This window comes from Nerophis ophidion, linkage group LG14, assembly GCF_033978795.1.
Source record: "Nerophis ophidion isolate RoL-2023_Sa linkage group LG14, RoL_Noph_v1.0, whole genome shotgun sequence".
Classification (NCBI taxonomy): Eukaryota; Metazoa; Chordata; class Actinopteri; order Syngnathiformes; family Syngnathidae; genus Nerophis; species Nerophis ophidion.
The window spans coordinates 34,651,963-34,671,402 of NC_084624.1; the positions used below are offsets into that span (position 1 = coordinate 34,651,963).

A 19,440-nucleotide genomic window follows, 5' to 3' on the forward strand; every position below is an offset into this window, starting at 1 on the left:
TTCATTCACTAACCATGTTGCAAAAGAGGTCAGTTAGAATAGTGTATAATGTTGGATATGAACATTTAAACCATTTCAATCAATCAATCAATCAATGTTTACTTATATAGCCCTAAATCACTAGTGTCTCAAAGGGCTGCACAAACCACCACGACATCCTCGGTAGGCCCACATAGGGGCAAGGAAAACTCACACCCAGTGGGACATCGGTGACAATAATGACCCAGTGGGACGTCGGTGACAATAATGACTATGAGAACCTTAGAGAGGAGGAAAGCAATGGATGTCGAGCGGGTCTAACATGATACTGTGAAAGTTCAATCCACAATGGATCCAACACAGTCGTGAGAGTCCAGTCCAAAGCGGATCCAACACAGCAGCGAGAGTCCCGTTCACAGCGGAGCCAGCAGGAAACCATCCCAAGCGGAGGCGGATCAGCAGCGCAGAGATGTCCCCAGCCGATACACAGGCAAGCAGTACATGGCCACCGGATCGGACCGGACCCCCTCCACAGGGGAGAGTGGGACATAAAAGAAAAAGAAAAGAAACAGCAGATCAACTGGTCTAAAAAGGGAGTCTATTTAAAGGCTAGAGTATACAAATGAGTTTTAAGGTGAGACTTAAATGCTTCTACTGAGGTGGCATCTCGAACTGTTACCGGGAGGGCATTCCAGAGTACTGGAGACCGAACGGAAAACGCTCTATAGCCCGCAGACTTTTTTTTGGGCTTTGGGAATCACTAACAAGCCGGAGTCCTTTGAACGCAGATTTCTTGCCGGGACATATGGTACAATACAATCGGCAAGATAGGATGGAGCTAGACCGTGTAGTATTTTATACGTAAGTAGTAAAACCTTAAAGTCACATCTTAAGTGCACAGGAAGCCAGTGCAGGTGAGCCAGTACAGGCGTAATGTGATCAAACTTTCTTGTTCTTGTCAAAAGTCTAGCAGCCGCATTTTGTACCAACTGTAATCTTTTAATGCTAGACATGGGGAGACCCGAAAATAATACGTTACAGTAGTCGAGGCGAGACGTAACAAACGCATGGATAATGATCTCAGCGTCTTTAGTGGACAGAATGGAGCGAATTTTAGCGATATTACGGAGATGAAAGAAGGCCGTTTTAGTAACGCATTTAATGTGTGCCTCAAAGGAGAGAGTTGGGTCGAAGATAATACCCAGATTCTTTACCGTGTCGCCTTGTTTAATTGTTTGGTTGTCAAATGTTAGAGTTGTATTATTAAATAGAGTTCGGTGTCTAGCAGGACCGATAATCAGCATTTCCGTTTTTTTGGCGTTGAGTTGCAAAAAGTTAGCGGACATCCATTGTTTAATTTCATTAAGACACGCCTCCAGCTGACTACAATCCGGCGTGTTGGTCAGCTTTAGGGGCATGTAGAGTTGGGTGTCATCAGCATAACAGTGAAAGCTAACACCGTATTTGCGTATGATGTCACCTAGCGGCAGCATGTAGATGCTGAAGAGTGCAGGGCCAAGGACCGAACCCTGGGGAACTCCACACGTTACCTTAACGTAGTCCGAGGTCACATTGTTATGGGAGACACACTGCATCCTATCAGTAAGATAAGAGTTAAACCAAGACAGGGCTAAGTCTGACATACCAATTCGTGTTTTGATACGTTCTAATAAAATATTATGATCGACGGTATCGAAAGCAGCGCTAAGATCGAGGAGCAGCAACATAGATGACTCATCAGAATCCATCGTTAGCAATAGATCATTAGTCATTTTTGCGAGGGCTGTCTCCGTGGAGTGATTTGCTCTGAAACCGGATTGAAAGGTTTCACATAGATTGTTAGACGCTAAGTGTTCATTTAACTGCTCCGCAACAATTTTTTCAAGGATTTTTGAAATAAAGGGAAGGTGAGACACCGGTCGGTAGTTTACCATGAGGTCAGGATCGAGGTTAGGTCTTTTAAGAAGAGGATGAATAACCGCTTTTTTGAATGCTAGGGGAACAGTGCCCGAGGAGAGTGATAAGTTTATAATATTTAGCACTGATGGACCTAGTAATACAAAGAGCTCCTTGATCAGTTTCCCAGGAAGAGGGTCAAGTAAGCATGTTGTCTGTTTTATTCCATTTACACATTGTAACAATTCCTCTAATGTTATTTCCTCAAAACGAGAGAAACTATTTTGGAGGGCAGTATCCGCCGTATATACCATCGTATCAGTGTTAATAGAACCCCGTTGTAGCTGGGACGCATTGTCTTTAATCTCCTTTCTAATGACTTCAATTTTCTTTCATATTCATATTCATATTCATTGAATGAAAAATACTGAAATTCAATTATTTAGTGCATTTTGCAAACCGCTTAAATTAAACTATAACCTGCTACCCATGAATGCACAAAAATCCTTCTCAACAAAAGAAGAGAAGTATAAGCTTGGGAGAAAGCTCATTCAAAACATTTCTACGCCTGTACAAAACCTTCAGAATATCATTATGTGGAATTAAATCATCGAATGGATTAAGCAAAGAAGTCAAACAAAGTAGTCATATGAGAAAAAAAATATGTTGTTGTATGCATGTTCGAAATAAATTAAAACCATAAAACCATAACCATAATGTGTGATTAGGTCAAGTTGTGGTGTCCATTTGATCCAGAACATGGATGTTTTTTTTTATAGCCCCTCCAAAAAAAAAAACAAATATATGATTAAAGCTAAAGGCAGCATGTAATCAGAAAAAGAGGAAATGTTAAAACTAAAAATGAGCAGAAAAATATTTGTCTTTGGATACGGTATATGGATAACGTTTATTTAGCCTCTTTACTATTTACTTACAAGTAACGTGATGACGTCACCTCCGGGACCCCACCCATAAAAAACACCATGTTTTTACCAAACATAATGAATAATAGTGATCAATAATCATGATTTCAATAAAAATAATAAAAATCATTATTATTTTTGGCAATAATCGTGCAGCCCTATTATGACTTCACTTATGTACTGTATATCGCGGACTTAACGTCTAGGTCCAGGGTATATAAAGTCACCAAAAACGAATGGACAATGAAGGTGAAGGCAAAAGAGTGAGGATTGTCCTGACCAGATATTTAGATCCCAGGATTGATTGATGTAAAATGTTCTTTATCACATTGTTTACTTTCACATTAAAGGACAAGGCTAAGGTTAGGTAGGATTTACCCTGGATAACCCCTGCTAATTAGTGTAGAAGGGGCCTAAAAGTGGAGTAAACAATTGAGAGATAATAGATTGTTCTCACGTTTCGTGCTCAAAGCAGGTTCTGGAGATACTGTCACCACTCAAAAGGACCTTGGAAAACTATCAGAAAATAACCAATAGCTTTAGAAATTCAAGTTGCCAAGTATCTAGCGAGCGAGAGTAGTTAACATTCGCTTGAATGTACCTAAATGCACTCTTCTTACATTCAGGACTCAATGTAATGCTTTCATACATGTTTTTTGGACTGAGGAAGCCAGAGTTTGTTGTTTTAGCCCACAAGCTCAGGGAGACCAGACCTCCACATAAAAAGACCGACATGGTGACAGATATCTAACATGACTGATGACCAGTTTAGCAAACATACCAAGTATTTATCTATATTTATATAGCTATCATCAGATAGCTATCTATCAAGATGTTAACAAATGATAGCTTTTTCATAAAAACAGGCTCCTGGGACATATATTACTGCTATAACATAACATTATAACATCTTTTTTCCGTAAAACAGGACAAAATTAGCTACAGTGGAACTGTAAAGACAGACACGTGCTAATGTTAGCTTACCCTGTCGCTGTGCCTTCGCTCTGGATGCTACAATATTCCACTTCATTGTCTGTACTTTGATGCAGCTTCTTTTTGTCCCCCATGTTTGTTGTTCTGCTGATCAGTGTGACTGTTAAGGCTAATTACCCTCCAGCTAGCTATAGCGGTTATATTAGCCTTAATGCTGTTAAATCCACTCGTCTGACTGGTAAAACTATATTTTAATTTAGCGCTAACATACATGAAATAATGTAAGATACATAATTTATTGTTTTAGCCCACAAATACAAGGAGGCCAGACTCATGCACATAAAGGCTCACATGGTGACTGACATCTAACAACTGGTTGACAACTAAAAAAAAAAGAAGTATCTATCTGTGCGACTACTCAGGCTAATAACCTTGCAAGCTAAATGTGAATGTAACTGAATTCAGTAGGATTACTGCCAGGACTTCACTCTAGTTGTGTTGCCCCATACATGTTTTTTGGACTGGGTGAGGAAGCCATAGTTTGTTATTTTAGCCCACAGGGAAACCAGAGCCCCATAAAGAAATGCCTTCTTGATGATGGACATCCAACATGATTGATGACAAACTAACTTCTTACTCATCTGCTTATTTATCTATCTATCTATCTATCTATCTATCTATCTATCTATCTATCTATCTATCTATCTATCATCGAAAGTTAACTATCAAGAAAGCTAAAGCTAGCTAGCTGTCACATTATAGCTTACTACTACTACTAATAATAACAACTAATAATTGCCTGCCTGAATTAAGGTTGCCTAGATTGATTCATGTTTCCATAGTATTGATATCAAGTACAGAATACAGTAGGGTTGTACGGTATACCGGTATTGGTTTGGTACCACAATACAAATGAATCATATTTGGTACTATACCACCTCTGAAAAGTACCGGTCCGCCCCCAGAGAGAAAAGAGAGAACGAGGCATTTTGGCTTAAAAACTAAGGATAAAGGTGAAACTATAACACTGAAACGCCCACTGGAAGAGGTGCTTTAGCTAGCGGTGTCATGCCTGTAAATCAGGTTTATGTTTGGTCATGTTATGTTTTGTTTTTTGGGGCTTCACGGTGGAAGAGGGGTTAGTGCGTCTGCCTCACAATACGAAGGTCCTACAGTCTTGGGTTCAAATCCAGGCTCGGGATCTTTCTGTGTGGAGTTTTCATGTTCTCCCCGTGAATGCGTGGGTTCCCTCCGGATGCTCCGGCTTTCTCCCACTTCCAAAGACATGCACCTGGGGATAGGTTGATTGGCAACACTAAATTGGCCCTAGTGTGTGAATGTGATTGTGAATGTTGTCTGTCTATCTGTGTTGGCCCTGCGATGAGGTGGCGACTTGTCCAGGGTGTACCTCGCCTTCCGCCCGATTGTAGCTGAGATAGGCGCCACCCGCGACCCCAAAGGGAATAAGCGGTAGAAAATGGATGGATGGATGGATGTTCAGTTCTTGCTTTTAAACTTCCTGGTTTGTTTTTGTTACCATGACAACTCATTGATTTTCACCTTGCCCTCCTAGTCACGCCTCGGTCCTCAGCTCTCACACCTGTTTGTAATTACCACATCCAGTATTTAAGTCATTTGTTTTCTGTTCCTCGGTCTGGGAACTTTGCTTCTTACCTACCTTCCTACTACCTATGCTGCACGTCCTTCATGCCCTCGATCACCTGCCACGCACCTTGCTATTCATGCCCCTTGTTTTTGGTCACAGTAAGTGTTTTGTTTTAGTTGTTCATAGCCATGCCATCGTGCTGTTTTATTTATAGTTCATTGTTATTCATGACATTTAGCAAGTGTTTTGGTTTCATGTTTATAGTTATAGCCTCGGTTGTAGTCTTTTGTTTCTTAGCCCTGTTTTTGTACCGCCATTGAGCGCGCCCTTTGTTTTCTTGTTTTTTTGTATTAGTGTTTAAAAAAATTAAACATGTACCTTAATTCACGCCTGGCTCGTCCCAAATTACCTCTGCGTCAAAGAAGCAAAACAAATCCGAGTCAAAGTCCTGACAAGCAGCTAAAGTCCAGCCCCAGTCGGCAATGTTTTAGCTCCTTCTAGAACACTAATCCTCGCCTCCATAGCGACAAAAAAGTATGTTTCTTACAAGTATCATCCCTGCAGGATGAGGAATAGCTAAACATGCTTCACTGTAGCTCACCGGCATTAAAATGTAAACAAACGCCATTGGTGGATCTACACCTAACATCCACTGTAATGATACCATGTACAGTATCGTATCTAGTCAATACTACTATGATTACCGTATTTTTTGGACTATAAGTCGCAGTTTTTTTCATAGTTTGGCCGGGGGTGCGACATATACTCCGGAACGACTTGATGTATGTGTGAAATTATTAACACATTACCGTAAAATATCAAATAATAATATTTATCTCATTCGCGGAAGAGTTGAAGAAAATGTCAGCAATCGTCACACACACGTCAGCAATCGTCACATACATGTCAACCAATAAGAATTCTTCGGGGAAGGGTCATAGCAGAAGTGCATTGTGGGTCATGGAATGCTAACTGCTATATGCTATATGCTACTGCTGTAGCTATTGAAACGGACCATTTCATGGTTGGCGGTAACTTATAAAAACTGAGAAGGGCTGAACAAAAATTGGACCGAAAAGGAAATAATGTACTGCAGATTACAAGCTGGACGTAGTGAAATATGCAGGAGAAAACGACAAGAGGAAGCGGCGCATACCTTTGGAGTTGGCAGAGTTGTTTAGAAGCGACATCGGGGAAGAAGATTTCATCGGATTTAGCAATTAGAAGTGACAGATTGTTTGGTAAACGTATAGCATGTTCTATATGTTATAGTTATTTGAAAGACTCTTACCATAATATGTTACGTTAACATACCAGGCACCTTCTCAGTTGGTTATTTATGCGTCATATAACATACACTTAATCAGCCTGTTGTTTACTATTCTTTATTTATTTTAAATTGCTTTTCAAATGCCTATTCTTGGTGTTGGATTTTATCAAATAAATTTCCCCCAAAAATGCGATTTATACTCCAGTGCGACATACATATGTTTTTTCTTCCTTTTTTATTATGCATTTTCGGCCGGTGCGACGTATACTCCGGAGCGATTTATAATCCGAAATATACGGTATGTCGATATTTTTTGGCATCACAACTTGGGTTGCAAAATTCCGTGAATATTCAAAATTAGAACCTTTCCATGGGAATTAACGGGAATATATGGAAATTAACAGGAATTAATGGGAAATTAATGGGAATAAACATTGAATGCAACATGCTGGATCTTGCAGCATGATTATTAGCTAAAACAACCTGATTTAATGCAAATTCAGTTGAATTTCAACCTTGGATTGTGCATTCCTTCATCTCATGTGCAGTGCATTCTACAGCAGTGCTATTGAGGGCACACTTGTATTTGAGCCCAATATGTATAAAGATATTTGATCGATGGTATTTAAGTTTAATAGAGGTGTAATTTAGACTGACCCTACGTCCAAAATATTGGTATCGGGACAACACTAATATAAAGTGGTACCTCATACTGTACGTCACACTTTCCCTAAAATTTGGTTGATTGATCTGGTTTTCATACACTGTCTTGGTTATCTTATGAACAAACAACACATAACAAACTACAGTGCTGAAGTCCATCTGCTCGTGTATCATTCCGCAAAATTGAGTGCCCATTTTTGATTAATTGAAACTTTTATTAGTAAAGTGTACGGTACAGTATATATTCCGTACCATTGACCACTAAATGGTAACGCCCGTGTACGTTTTTCAATTTGTTTAAGTCGAGGTCCACGTAAATCAATTCATCGTACAAATATATATTATCAGCATAATACAGTCATCCCACAAGTTAATCATCAGAATATATACATTGAATTATTTACATTATTTACTATCCGGAGGTGGGATGTGGAAGGGGGGTTAGGTTTGGTTGATATCAGCACTTCAGTCATCAACAATTGCATCATCTGAGAAATGGAGATTGAAACAGTGTTAGTCTGACTTTGTAGGATATGCACAGCAAGCAGTGAATATAGTGAGATCAGAAAGCATAAGAACAAGTATATACATTTGATTATTTAAATTTTATTATTTACAATCCGGGGAGGTGTGATGTGGAGGGGGCAGGGTGTTAGTCTAGGGTTGAAGTTGCCTGGAGGTGTTCTTTTAGCGCGGTTTTGAAGGAGGATAGAGACACACTTTCTTTTACACCTGTTGGGAGTGCATTCCATATTGATGTGGCATAGAAGGAGAGTGAGTTAAGACCTTTGTTAGATCGGAATATGCATGGGTTGTGGAGCTCCCCCTGGTTTTGTGGTTATGGCGGTCATTTACGTTATGGAAGTAGTTTGACATGTACTTCGGTGTAGCGAATTTTATAGACTAAGCTCAGTGCAAGTTGTTTTACTCTGTCCTCCACCCTGAGCCAGCTTACTTTGGATAAGTGGTTAGGAGTGAGGTCTGATTTTGGTGGAGGTCTAGAAGTAACCTGACTAACTTGTTTTGTGATGTTTGGAGTCTAGACTTGAGAGTTTTGGAGGTGCTAGGGTACCAGGAGGTGCAAGCATAATCGAAAAAGGGTTGAATGAGAGTTCCCGCTAGAATCTTCCTGGTGCTTTTGTTGACCAAAGAGGAGATTCTGTAGATAAATCTTGTTCGTTGGTTGACATTTTTGATTACCTTGGTTGCCATTTCATCACAGAAAAGATTAGCCTCTAGAATTGAACCTAGGTAGGTGACCTCATACCAGCAGGGCTGAGTCATCCGCAAACAGGAACAATTTACAGTCGCATGCTGATGACATTTCGTTTACGTATATTAGGAACAATATAGGCCGTAATATACTGCCTTGGGGGACTCCACGGCTTGCCGGGGACACACACACACACGGTGCTGTTCACCTCTACCACCTGTTTCCTCCCCTCCAAGTACGATTGCATCCAGCTCGATGAGGTTTTATCAAATCCGATTGCTCTGAGCTTATCCAACCGTATAGCGTGGTTAACGGTGTCAAAGGCCTTCGGAAGGTCCAGCATGACCATGCTGCAGTATTTGCCCGCATCCACCTCATGTTTGATGTGGTCAGTCCGATAGAGAAGGCATTATATTCCCATGTGTTGGTGACTCAGCCTCTCTGCTTTTTTAACTGAGTATGACTGCAAAAAAGTTGCTAATTTCATAAAGAAGGTGAGAAACACTGATAAATTCAAGAAAAAACTTTGTGTGGCTCTCCACTGCCGTCTTTTCTATCAGCTCATCACTATCTTTGCCAACAAGAGTCTTCATTAAAGTTAGGTTTGCGCAATATATGATATAAATGATATGAATTTGGCCGACAATAAAGATTTTAATATTAAAAGTTAAAGTTAAAGTACCACTGATAGTCACACAAACACTAGGTTTGGTGAAGTTACCCACTGCATTTGACCCATCCCCTTGTTCCACCCACTGGAAGGTGAGGGGAGCAGTGAGCAGCAGCGGTGGCTGCTCGGGAATCATTTTGGTGAATTAACCCCCAATTCCAACCCTTATCTTTATTTTGTGATAATACATTATGATGACACATTCCCTCCACAGTGCAAGGCTTCTTCTAAATTAGCAATCCTCGCCTCCATAGCGGTAAAAAAACTAACTTCTTCACAATAATTATTATCACTGGAGGACAAGGGATAGCTTAATAAACTAAACATGCTACACTGCACAATTGGAGGATGTCAGGCTTGATAAAAAGAATAGGACTCAGATGCAGAGTAGGGAACTTTGACAGGCTTTTTTTTTTGATAACTTCCTTTCACCTTCAAAGTCAAGGAATTACAATATCTATATTAACCCAAAAACTAATCGGCGAAAAAGGTTTAAAAAAAAAAAAAAGGAACAACCAAAAATCACTCAGAACGGAGGGAAACACAAAAGCAAGGACGAACTACAGTTGGCGCCGTATATGCTATAAAATGTATTAACAAAAAACACTCCAACAGGAGTAAGAAACAACAGATATGAAAAATTATACACCATATAATCTAATAAAGTTTTAACAAAAATGTCACTCAAAAATTTGAGAAAAGAATGAAAAATAAGTGATAACTTACCACTTCGGCTGAATAAACGAAATAACCAAAATCACTCTGCTGAGGAGGAAGAGAGGAAAACTCAAAATAGTAACAGAGGGATTCAGGGTCAAGGAAAATAAGCACGGGACGAGGCAAGGTAAGGCAAGGCATGGACATGGACGCTAGAGAGCACGAATAAACGAAACAATCTGGCACAGAACAAAGGGAGGAGTGGGCTTACAAGACACATGAGGGTAATAGGAAACAGGTGGAAACAATCAGGGAACAAGGATGACGTCAGACTGATGACACAACGGGAAGGGCAAGTGACCTGAAAGGAGAGGAGAGTTACTTTTCAAATTAAATCATGCAAATCATAAGACAGAAAAAACCAAGACAAGACATCCCTCACCGCGGTGTGACAGAGGATAAAATAAGCGAGGCTAACTGCTAGGATATAAACTCTTCAATATAAACAGAGGTTGGCGAATTGATGCATATATCGATAGTAATGATACCAAGTATACTATTGTATTGTTTGCTTACCCAACTTTTCTCACATTAATTTGGTTTTATGTATTTTAATATGTAGCACTTTGAGATTTGATTTCAAATGAAAAGTGCATTATAAATAAAAGTTATTATTAATATTATTACTAGCATCAGCATATGGTCAATACCACAGTGGTTTAAATTGCGTCTTCTGTGGTTGGTTAAAATGGAGGCACAATGGATTGATGGCTTGGTCTGGGATTGGTTATTTCGATCAGATCAATCAGAGTTACTTGAACAATGGCAAGCTCCGAAAACCAAAATGTATTATTATGAAAAGAATATAGAGTAGTGAATGTGGAATATCGAGGGTTCTTTCTGATTAGGGACAGACAAACAACTTGAAACACATGTACACTGATCTAAAACAGACGTACGCGGATCCAACACACACGTACGCGGATCCAAAACACACGTACGCGGATCTGAGTACACACACTCTGGTTGATATACATACGCACAATTTAGTACACTTGCACGCAAATTGGATTACAGGCGCAGAGCTGGAAATACATGTTTACAAATCATTTTGCTACAATAATACTTCCGTACCACTGAATAATAGTTTTCAGTTCGTTTATACATTTATTTCCAAAAATATCATTGTTTTTTGTTTTGTTAACGTTGTTAATATTGTTATATTTCTATTAGGGATGTCAAAAATAATGCGTTATCTGATGTGATTAATCCCAAACAGAATATAGCAGTAATCACGTATATACACATATGAATCATACATTGTATTTTGACCGCACATGCTCTTTTACCTTAACTGTGGTTCCCTGAAAAGGTGTGTTTTGGTATACAGTCAGCGATCAGGTCAATGCAGTCAGTGCAAAAATTAGTGAGGAGACTCCCACTGTTGTGCTCACTGGCAAATTGTACTTACAAATACACCCTGGCTGGATTTAAGAAAAAAAACTGTTTGCAATTTTTGAGCAAATAAATCACTAACAAATAAAACATTGATAAAAAAAATCCTGGATGACATTCTGACAATAAAATTGCATTTGTGTCCAATTATTGTGGTATTTTTTTAAGGAACTTTTCGTTATGCAATCGATTAATTACCTGTAATTAATCATTAATAATCCCAAGAGCAGAGTTGCAATCAAATGACCTACTGTTGATGCACATTTGGGCACTTGTAGGTTTCAGGCGATGGTCTAAAGCCACATTAGGCTGCTAATTATTTACCTGAATCAGTGCAGATTTGGGCGTATTTTGAAAGGTTTTGAGGCAAATATATAAGCGATCATGAATTAAATATTTAAAATGGAATGGAGTGGATTTTTACATTCTTAAGCAAAATATATATTTTAAAAGATTTAAAGCATTTATCATCACCAAGGGGGCATGCTTGCTATTACCTCACTTCATTTGATACTCACGGTATTTAGAGAAGAAGATTTTGGAGGCACATCATGTTGTTACATATAAAGGGGTCCACAAATTTAGCATTCATCCATAATATAGAAAGTTGGACTTTTTTGTGTATCGCTAAGTAACGTATTTGATTGACATAACTACTGTGCTGCTGTGATCGTGACGCTAATGAGAAAAAAATATAAGTTTGTTTGCAATTGATTTCCTGCTACAAATATTAGTCTGTCATCTACAATTAATGTCTGCAGTTGTTTTTATAGAGTGAAGTTCATATTTTGTCTCATTATTTAGCTATATATGTCTGTTGTTCAGCAACTTTTGCTAGTGATATTAAGAGTATATGCTGTTGAACCTACAAGAAATTGAACCTACAAGAGATTGATTCATCTACTTTATTAATACTATTAGGGAGATTTTGTTGATGCTAACAAATAGCACCAAGGCGTTATAATGTGGTCATCCGTGTTGAATAAAGCCCTTGGCCTTCCTTCACAACAACAACTAAGCTTTTGCTTTCTGTTATGAAAATCAAGAAAAACAATACAGAGTATTGGACCAACAATCACAATATATATTACGAGGACTTAACATGATGTTAGTTTATTTGCACAACCACGTTGTGGTAGTCATATTCAGGCATAGAAATCACAAAAGAACACAAACTATTGCGACCTCTTGTACTTCCTTACATTTATCTATCAAACACTACTAATATATCAGAATCAGAATTAGAATCAGAAGTACTTTATTAATCCCTGAGGGGAAATCAAGATTTTCAGCACAATCCCATTCAAAAGCAGACAAACATTACAGGGAGACAGAACGGGATCACTGAGCAGTAGTAGATGGTAGATAATATAGTAAAGAATAACTTGATTGTATCACAAAAAGTTTCTCAAACAAATTAAATGTTCAAAAAGACATTTTACAAAGTGATCACTGCAGACACGAACATGGTCCGATTGTACCCCACAAGCTGATGAAAGTGATATTTTTAAGGGCCATTTCATTTGACGCACTTCCGTTTTTACTGTGACTTTATTATCTTTATGAACCGCTTCTTTCTAGCTCCATCCTATCTTGCTGATTGTATTGTACCATATGTCCCAGCAAGAAAAGTCCCACATCTGCGGTCCCCTCCAAGGTTTCTCATTGTAGCCCATTCGGTTGATTTTTTCCTTGCCATGATGTGAGATCTAAGCTGAGGATGTTGTTGTGGCTTGTGCAGCCCTTTGAGACGCTTGTGATTTAGGGCTATATAAATAAACTTTGATTGATTCTTTCGGAAATCTATAAAAACAATTTTTACACCCAAAAACAGAACAGCAATACGACAAATTTTGCACTCACTCTCAATTGTGTCAAGCTGCCTGACCATTATGTGACTTAAGACTAGAACAGGGGTCAGTAACCCAACATGTTGAAAGAGCAATATTGCACCAAAAATACAAAAAACTAATCTGTATGGAGCCACAAAAAGTTAAAAGCCTGATATAAGGGTTATAAGGAAGGCAACACATTTAGTAAGTGTCTCAAAGGGTTGGATAACTCCTGGAAATGACTGCCTTAAAACTGCCAAAGGTATAGATGTGTGTACAGGCTGTCTTCTCCTAATGGATTTATTACAATCTTTGCAAGCTGGGTAACGTTTGCTGTGGTGTGGAACAACATTGCACACAATAAGAAATGCAGCCAATATTATTTACAGATAAAGTGTCATGAAACATGCAAATATAAATTAAATACACAGAGGACATAAGTAAAGGAAATTAAATAAACTCAAATATACCTACAAACGAGGCATAATGATGCAATATGTACACACAGCTAGCCTAAATAGCATGTTAGCATGGATTATTAGCACTTCATGCAAGTGAGTAACATCAACAAAGCTCACCTTGGTGCATTCACACACAGCATAAAACGTTAGGTGGACAAAATGGGACAAAGAAGGAGTGGCATTAAACACGTCCTTCTGAGGCAGCTACGGAGAAAGTTGAACACATATACCAACTGCGGTGAGTTGAAGGACCGCCAAAAATAATAGGACAAAACGGCACTGGCCAAATACTGTCATCAGTGAAGCATAAACACAAACATACTAAACAGTGGGCTTTATAACAATTAGCAAGATTTGTGTTATGTTTGTCCTCCTACAGAAATAAATGATAAATGGGTTGTACTTGTATAGCGCTTTTCTACCTTCAAGGTACTCAAAGCGCTTTGACACTACTTCCACATTTACCCATTCACACACATGCCATGCAAGGCGCCAACCAGCACCCATCAGGAGGGTGAAGTGTCTTGCTCAGGACACAACGGACGTGACGAGGTTGGTACTAGGTGGGATTTGAACCAGGGCCCCTCGGGTTGCGCACGGCCACTCTTCCACTGCGCCACGCCGTCCCAAGAAGTATTATTAAAACAATAAATATATTTTTGAAAAAGTTCCAGGGAGCCACTAAAGGCCTACTGAAATGAGATTTTCTTATTTAAACGGGAGTAGCAGGTCCATTCTATGTGCCATACTTGATCATTTTGCGATATTGCCATATTTTTGCTGAAAGGATTTAGTAGAGAACATCGCTGATATAGTTTGCAACTTTTGGTCGTTAATAAAAAAGCCCTGCCTTTACCGGAAGTCGCAGATGATGACATCACCAGTGTGAGGGCTCCTCACATCCTCACATTGTTTATAATGTGAGCCTCCAGCATCAAGAGCTATTCGGACCGGGAAAGCGACAATTTCCCCATTAATTTGAGCGAGGATGAAAGATTCGTGGATGAGGATATTGATAGTGAAGGACTCGAAAAAAATAAAATAAAATAAAATAAAGTTAAAAAAAAGGCGATTGCATTGGGAGTGATTCAGATGTTTTAGACACATTTACTAGGATAATTCTGGGAAATACATTATCTGCTTGTTGTGTTACTAGTGTTTTAGTGAGTTAAATACTACCTGATAGTCGGAGGGGTTTGTCCACGGTTGTGTTGATGCCAGTCTCTGAGAGAAGTCAGGGCAGCTGCATGGACGGCGCAAGCTCCGCTGATCTCCGGTAAGAGGCGACTTTTTACCACAATTTTCTCACCGAAACCTGCCGGTTGACAAGTGGTCGGGAACCATGTTCGCTTGACCGCTCTGATCCATAGTGAAGCTTCACCTCTGGGAATTTTAAACAAGGAAACACCGTGTGTTTGTGTGGCTAAAGGCTGAAGTTTCCCACCTCCATCTTTCTACTTTGACTTCTCAATTATTAATTGAATAAATTCCAAAAGATTCAGCAACACAGATGTCCAAAATACTGTGTAATTGCGCGATGAAAAGAGACAACTTTTAGCCGCAAGTGGTGCTGGCTAATATGTCCCCTCCAACAATATCGTCACAAACACGCGTCATCATAAGCGTCATCATTCCGCAACGTTTTCAACAGGAAACTCCGCGGGAAATTTAAAATTGTAATTTAATAAACTAAACCGGCCGTATTGGTTTTGTTGCAATGTTAATATTTCATCATTGATGTATAAACTATCAGACTGCGTTTTCGGTAGTAGTGGGTTTCAGTATTGATTGATTGATACTTTTAATAGTAGATTGCACGGTTCAGTACATATTCTGTACAACTGACCACTAAATGGTAACACCCGAATAAGTTTTTCAACTTGTTTAAGTCGGGGTCCACGTTAATCAATTCATGGTACAAATATATACTATCAGCATAATACAGTCATCACACAGGTTAATCATCATAGTATATACATTGAATTATTTACATTATTTACAATCCGAGGGGGTGGGATTAGGAGCTTTGGTTGGTATCAGTACTTCAGTCATCAACAATTGTATCAACAGAGAAATGGACATTGAAACAGTGTAGGTCTTACTTAGTAGGACATGTACAGCGAGCAGAGAACATAGTGAGTTCAGATAGCATAAGAACAAGTATATACATTTGAAGTACATTTGATTATTTACATTAGGTTATTTATAATCCGGGGAGATGGGATGTGAATGGAGGAGGGTATTAGTAGAGGGTTGAAGTTGCCTGGATGTGTTGTTTTAGAGCAGTTTTGAAGGAATATAGAGATGCACTTACTTTTACACCTGTTGGGAGTGCATTCAACATTGATGTGGCATAGAAAGAGAATGAGTTAAAGTGGAACATTATCACAATTTCAAAAGGGTTAAAAACAATAAAAATCAGTTCCCAGTGGCTTGTTGTATTTTTTTAAGTTTTTTTCAAAATTTTACCGGTCCCCGAATATCCCTAAAAAAAGCTTTAAAGTGCTTGATTTTCGCTATTTGCGATGCGATGCGACTATCCATTTCCCTGTGACGTCATACAGTGCTGCCAATGTAAACAAACAACTGTGAATACCACAGCAAGATATAGTGACATTAACTCGGATTCAGACTCGGATTTCAGCGACTTAAGCGATTTAACAGATTACGCATGTATTAAAACGGATGGTTGGAGTATTAAGTATTGAAGAAGAAACTGAAGCTATTGAGCGAATAGCTATTGACGCTATTTATAGCCATAGCATGGCCGAATAGCTGCGTTAGCATCGCCGGTAAAATGTGCTGACCAAACGTTCAGGACATTCGCATCTTGTGACACTGGAGCAATTTAAATCAGTCGATTGGTAAGTGTTTTTTTCACATTAAATGTGGGTGGAAGTAAACGTAATATAGTTTGCAAATGTATCTGCAGGTTATCCATACATCTCTGTGCCATGTCTGCTTTAGCACCGCCGGTAAATAGCATGTTAGCATCGATTAGCATAGCATGTTAGCATCGATTAGCTGGCAGTCAACATCAACAAAACTCACCTTTGTTAATTTATTGACTTTATAGTTGCAAATGCATCTGCAGGTTATCCATACATCTCTGTGCCATGTCTGCTTTAGCACCGCCGGTAAATAGCATGTTAGCATTGATTAGCATAGCATGTTAGCATCGATTAGCTGACAGTCACGCCGCAACCAAATATGTTTGATTAGCACATAAGTCAACATCAACAAAACTCCATCAGACAGTTGGAAATGCATCTGCAGGTTATCCATACATCTCTGTGCCATGTCTGTCATCGCCGGTAAAATGTGGAGACACTTTGGCACATTCAATGGGGGTCTGGCGGCAGACACTTTCGCATCTTCGGGCCAGTGGTGTAACTTGAATCCCTCCCTGTTGGTGTTGTTACACCCTCCGACAACACACCAACGAGGCATGATGTCTCCATAGTCGAAAAAACGGAAGATAATAGAGCTGAGACCCGGTGTTTGTAATGTGTTGAAAATGAAAATGGCGGCTGTATTACCTCGGAGACGTCACGCTCTGACGTCATCGCAAAAAGAGCGATAAACAGAAAGGCGTTTAATTCGCCAAAATTCACCCATTTAGAGTTCGGAAATTGGTTAAAAAAATACATGGTCTTTTTTCTGCACCATCAAGGTATATATTGACGCTTACATTGGTCTGGTGATAATGTTCCCCTTTAAGACCTTTAAAGCGGTCCTAAAGAGCCGCATGCGGCTCGAGAGCCACGGGTTGGAAAACAGAAAATAGTCCACCTATCCAAAAGTGTGATTCACCTGATTTAAAAAAATGTTTGTTATATTGTTTACAAAGAAGGTCATCTTGAAGGAGAGACAATAGTAGTTTTTGAGGGAGAGACAATAGTAGTTTTTGAAGGAGAGACAATAGTAGCTTTCCAAAGCAACAAAATGAAAAAAATATGACACATTTGGTTTCCTGTAATCAATTCCTTAATTGGCAGTATCGCCCGCAAGTCACTAACCTGACTCCATTCCGCTTCCGACTTCAGCTCCACTCCACGTTTGCCTCACTATCGGGTCCATCCAGCTGCTGCAGAGCGGCGGTCCAGTCCTGCCTAGTTCGGCTGCTCAGTAGTCCTCAGACTGCCTTGCAAGTCGTGCGGACTCGGTGCTCGGCCAGCAGAACCGGGAGAGCTCACGGGAAGGACCACGATACCTACACCCTGCTCGTGTGCTCCACCGGCGGGCTCCAGCCCCCCTCCCGACCCACTTTCACAAGACATTCCCGGGACTTTTAATTCCTAATTGGTTTTTTTTTTTTGCTACCAGCTATTACTTTTACACCGAACTCCATTTTTGTTTTGTCTCCGGTGTCGCTATGGAGCTATTCGCCCCTATCCGGATGTACTGGCGTGAGCGGGGGGTCTGATACCTGCCGACGGTCCGTCGTGAACATGCAGCCCAGCCGAGCCCGTCTTTGTGCGACCCGCAGCCCAGTTTGTGGGGGCCTCGTCTGAAGCAGACTTGACATCACACTCCATCCGTCCAGCACAGTGAGTAGACCATTGTTTCTATTAAAATATGATAAGATAGTACCAATAAACGGCATTTAACAACAGACGAAGAGTTTAAACCTTAAATACCCCTTTAGGGCATACATCTCTTTAAATCAAGTCAGCCAAGCATAAAGATGACGACTCTGGATGCTTGTGTTCTATATTAATTTAAATCAAAGATCTACATATTTATGTCCGCTCAAGTGCTCATACTGTATGGGCACTGATGAAGCATGCACACACACGCACACACTTGCAAGCAGAGCATCGGCTAAGTAGTTGGACGTCAGTTAGTGTCTCCATTTACCTCTCCATTTTGCGGCTATAAAATAAGATCATTTCACAGCCCATGTATAATTCACAGAGCCCAGGCCAGCCAGGCGAGATGATGGTACTCACACACACCCACCCACACACACGTAAACACTGACACACACATATGCACACATGCAGACAGATGCAGACTTTTTTCAGGCCGGGGAACCATATCTGCCCCTCATGTCAGGCTTTTTTAGCACAGACTTGGGAAAGAAGCCTCTCTACCCTCTTAAGGATTGCAGCACCACTGACAGATCAAGGTTAAATAACATTTACGTACAGACGGCGTCCAATCGTGGATTGGTGATGCTGCAGCGTTATATAAGACTTGCTTACAAGTTTAAGGTGCATGGTCTGGTGTGTGTGTGTATGTATTGTTGGTTCCTTCCAGAAAAGCTGTCAGGGCCAAAGGTCACTAACGTTGGAGCTTTACATCTCACCGTCTCTGTTCTAGAGGTGTTTGACTTGCTTCTTCAACCTCAATGTCATTCAGGAATGCTTTTATGTACCTTTGTGTCAGCCCAGGCAAAAAAAGCAAAAATACATTTGTCAAATTGCAATGTTTTGTTATTGGTGGAGGCTTTTTTATAACAAAAGGAACCAATTTAAGTACCCAACTCTAGCCCCGTTACACACAGAAACCCTGCAAGTTCGCAGCATCAGAGCCGTAACCGTAAATCTGGCTTTTGTTCAGTTCAGTTTCAGTTTATTTCGAACATGAATACGATACAGTGTAATGCATCACACAATTACAGTTGTTTCATTACAGCACGTCTGAAAAGGAGTAGGAAGTAGCAGAGCTTATTTAATCCTACCCCTTTTCATACCATACCATAGCAATTGTATCCCAATTCCTTGTTCTCTGTAACAGAACAGTGAACAAATAAATATTTAATAAATAATATACCATAGTAAGCCTACACATATTAAATACATAAATAATCTTTGTCTCATTAAAAAAAAAGAAAAAAGAGGATTCAAGATGTTCATCATAATTCTTGTTCTGTGTAC

General features: G+C 39.7%; 1 protein-coding gene across 7 annotated transcripts in view; it reads left to right on the forward strand.

Annotated features, from left to right (window-relative positions):
* The first annotated feature begins 17,588 nt into the window (after nt 1-17,588).
* LOC133568526 (adhesion G protein-coupled receptor L2-like) overlaps nt 17,589-19,440 on the forward strand; it is a 245,935-nt gene continuing 244,083 nt past the window's right edge. For 4 of the 7 annotated variants that reach the window (XM_061920512.1, XM_061920516.1, XM_061920518.1 and 1 more), the window contains exon 1: nt 17,589-18,108. The gene's annotated coding sequence lies outside the window, so the exon portion shown is untranslated. The remainder of the gene's footprint in view (nt 18,109-19,440) is intronic. The other 3 variants (XM_061920514.1, XM_061920513.1, XM_061920515.1) reach the window with 1 other exon arrangement.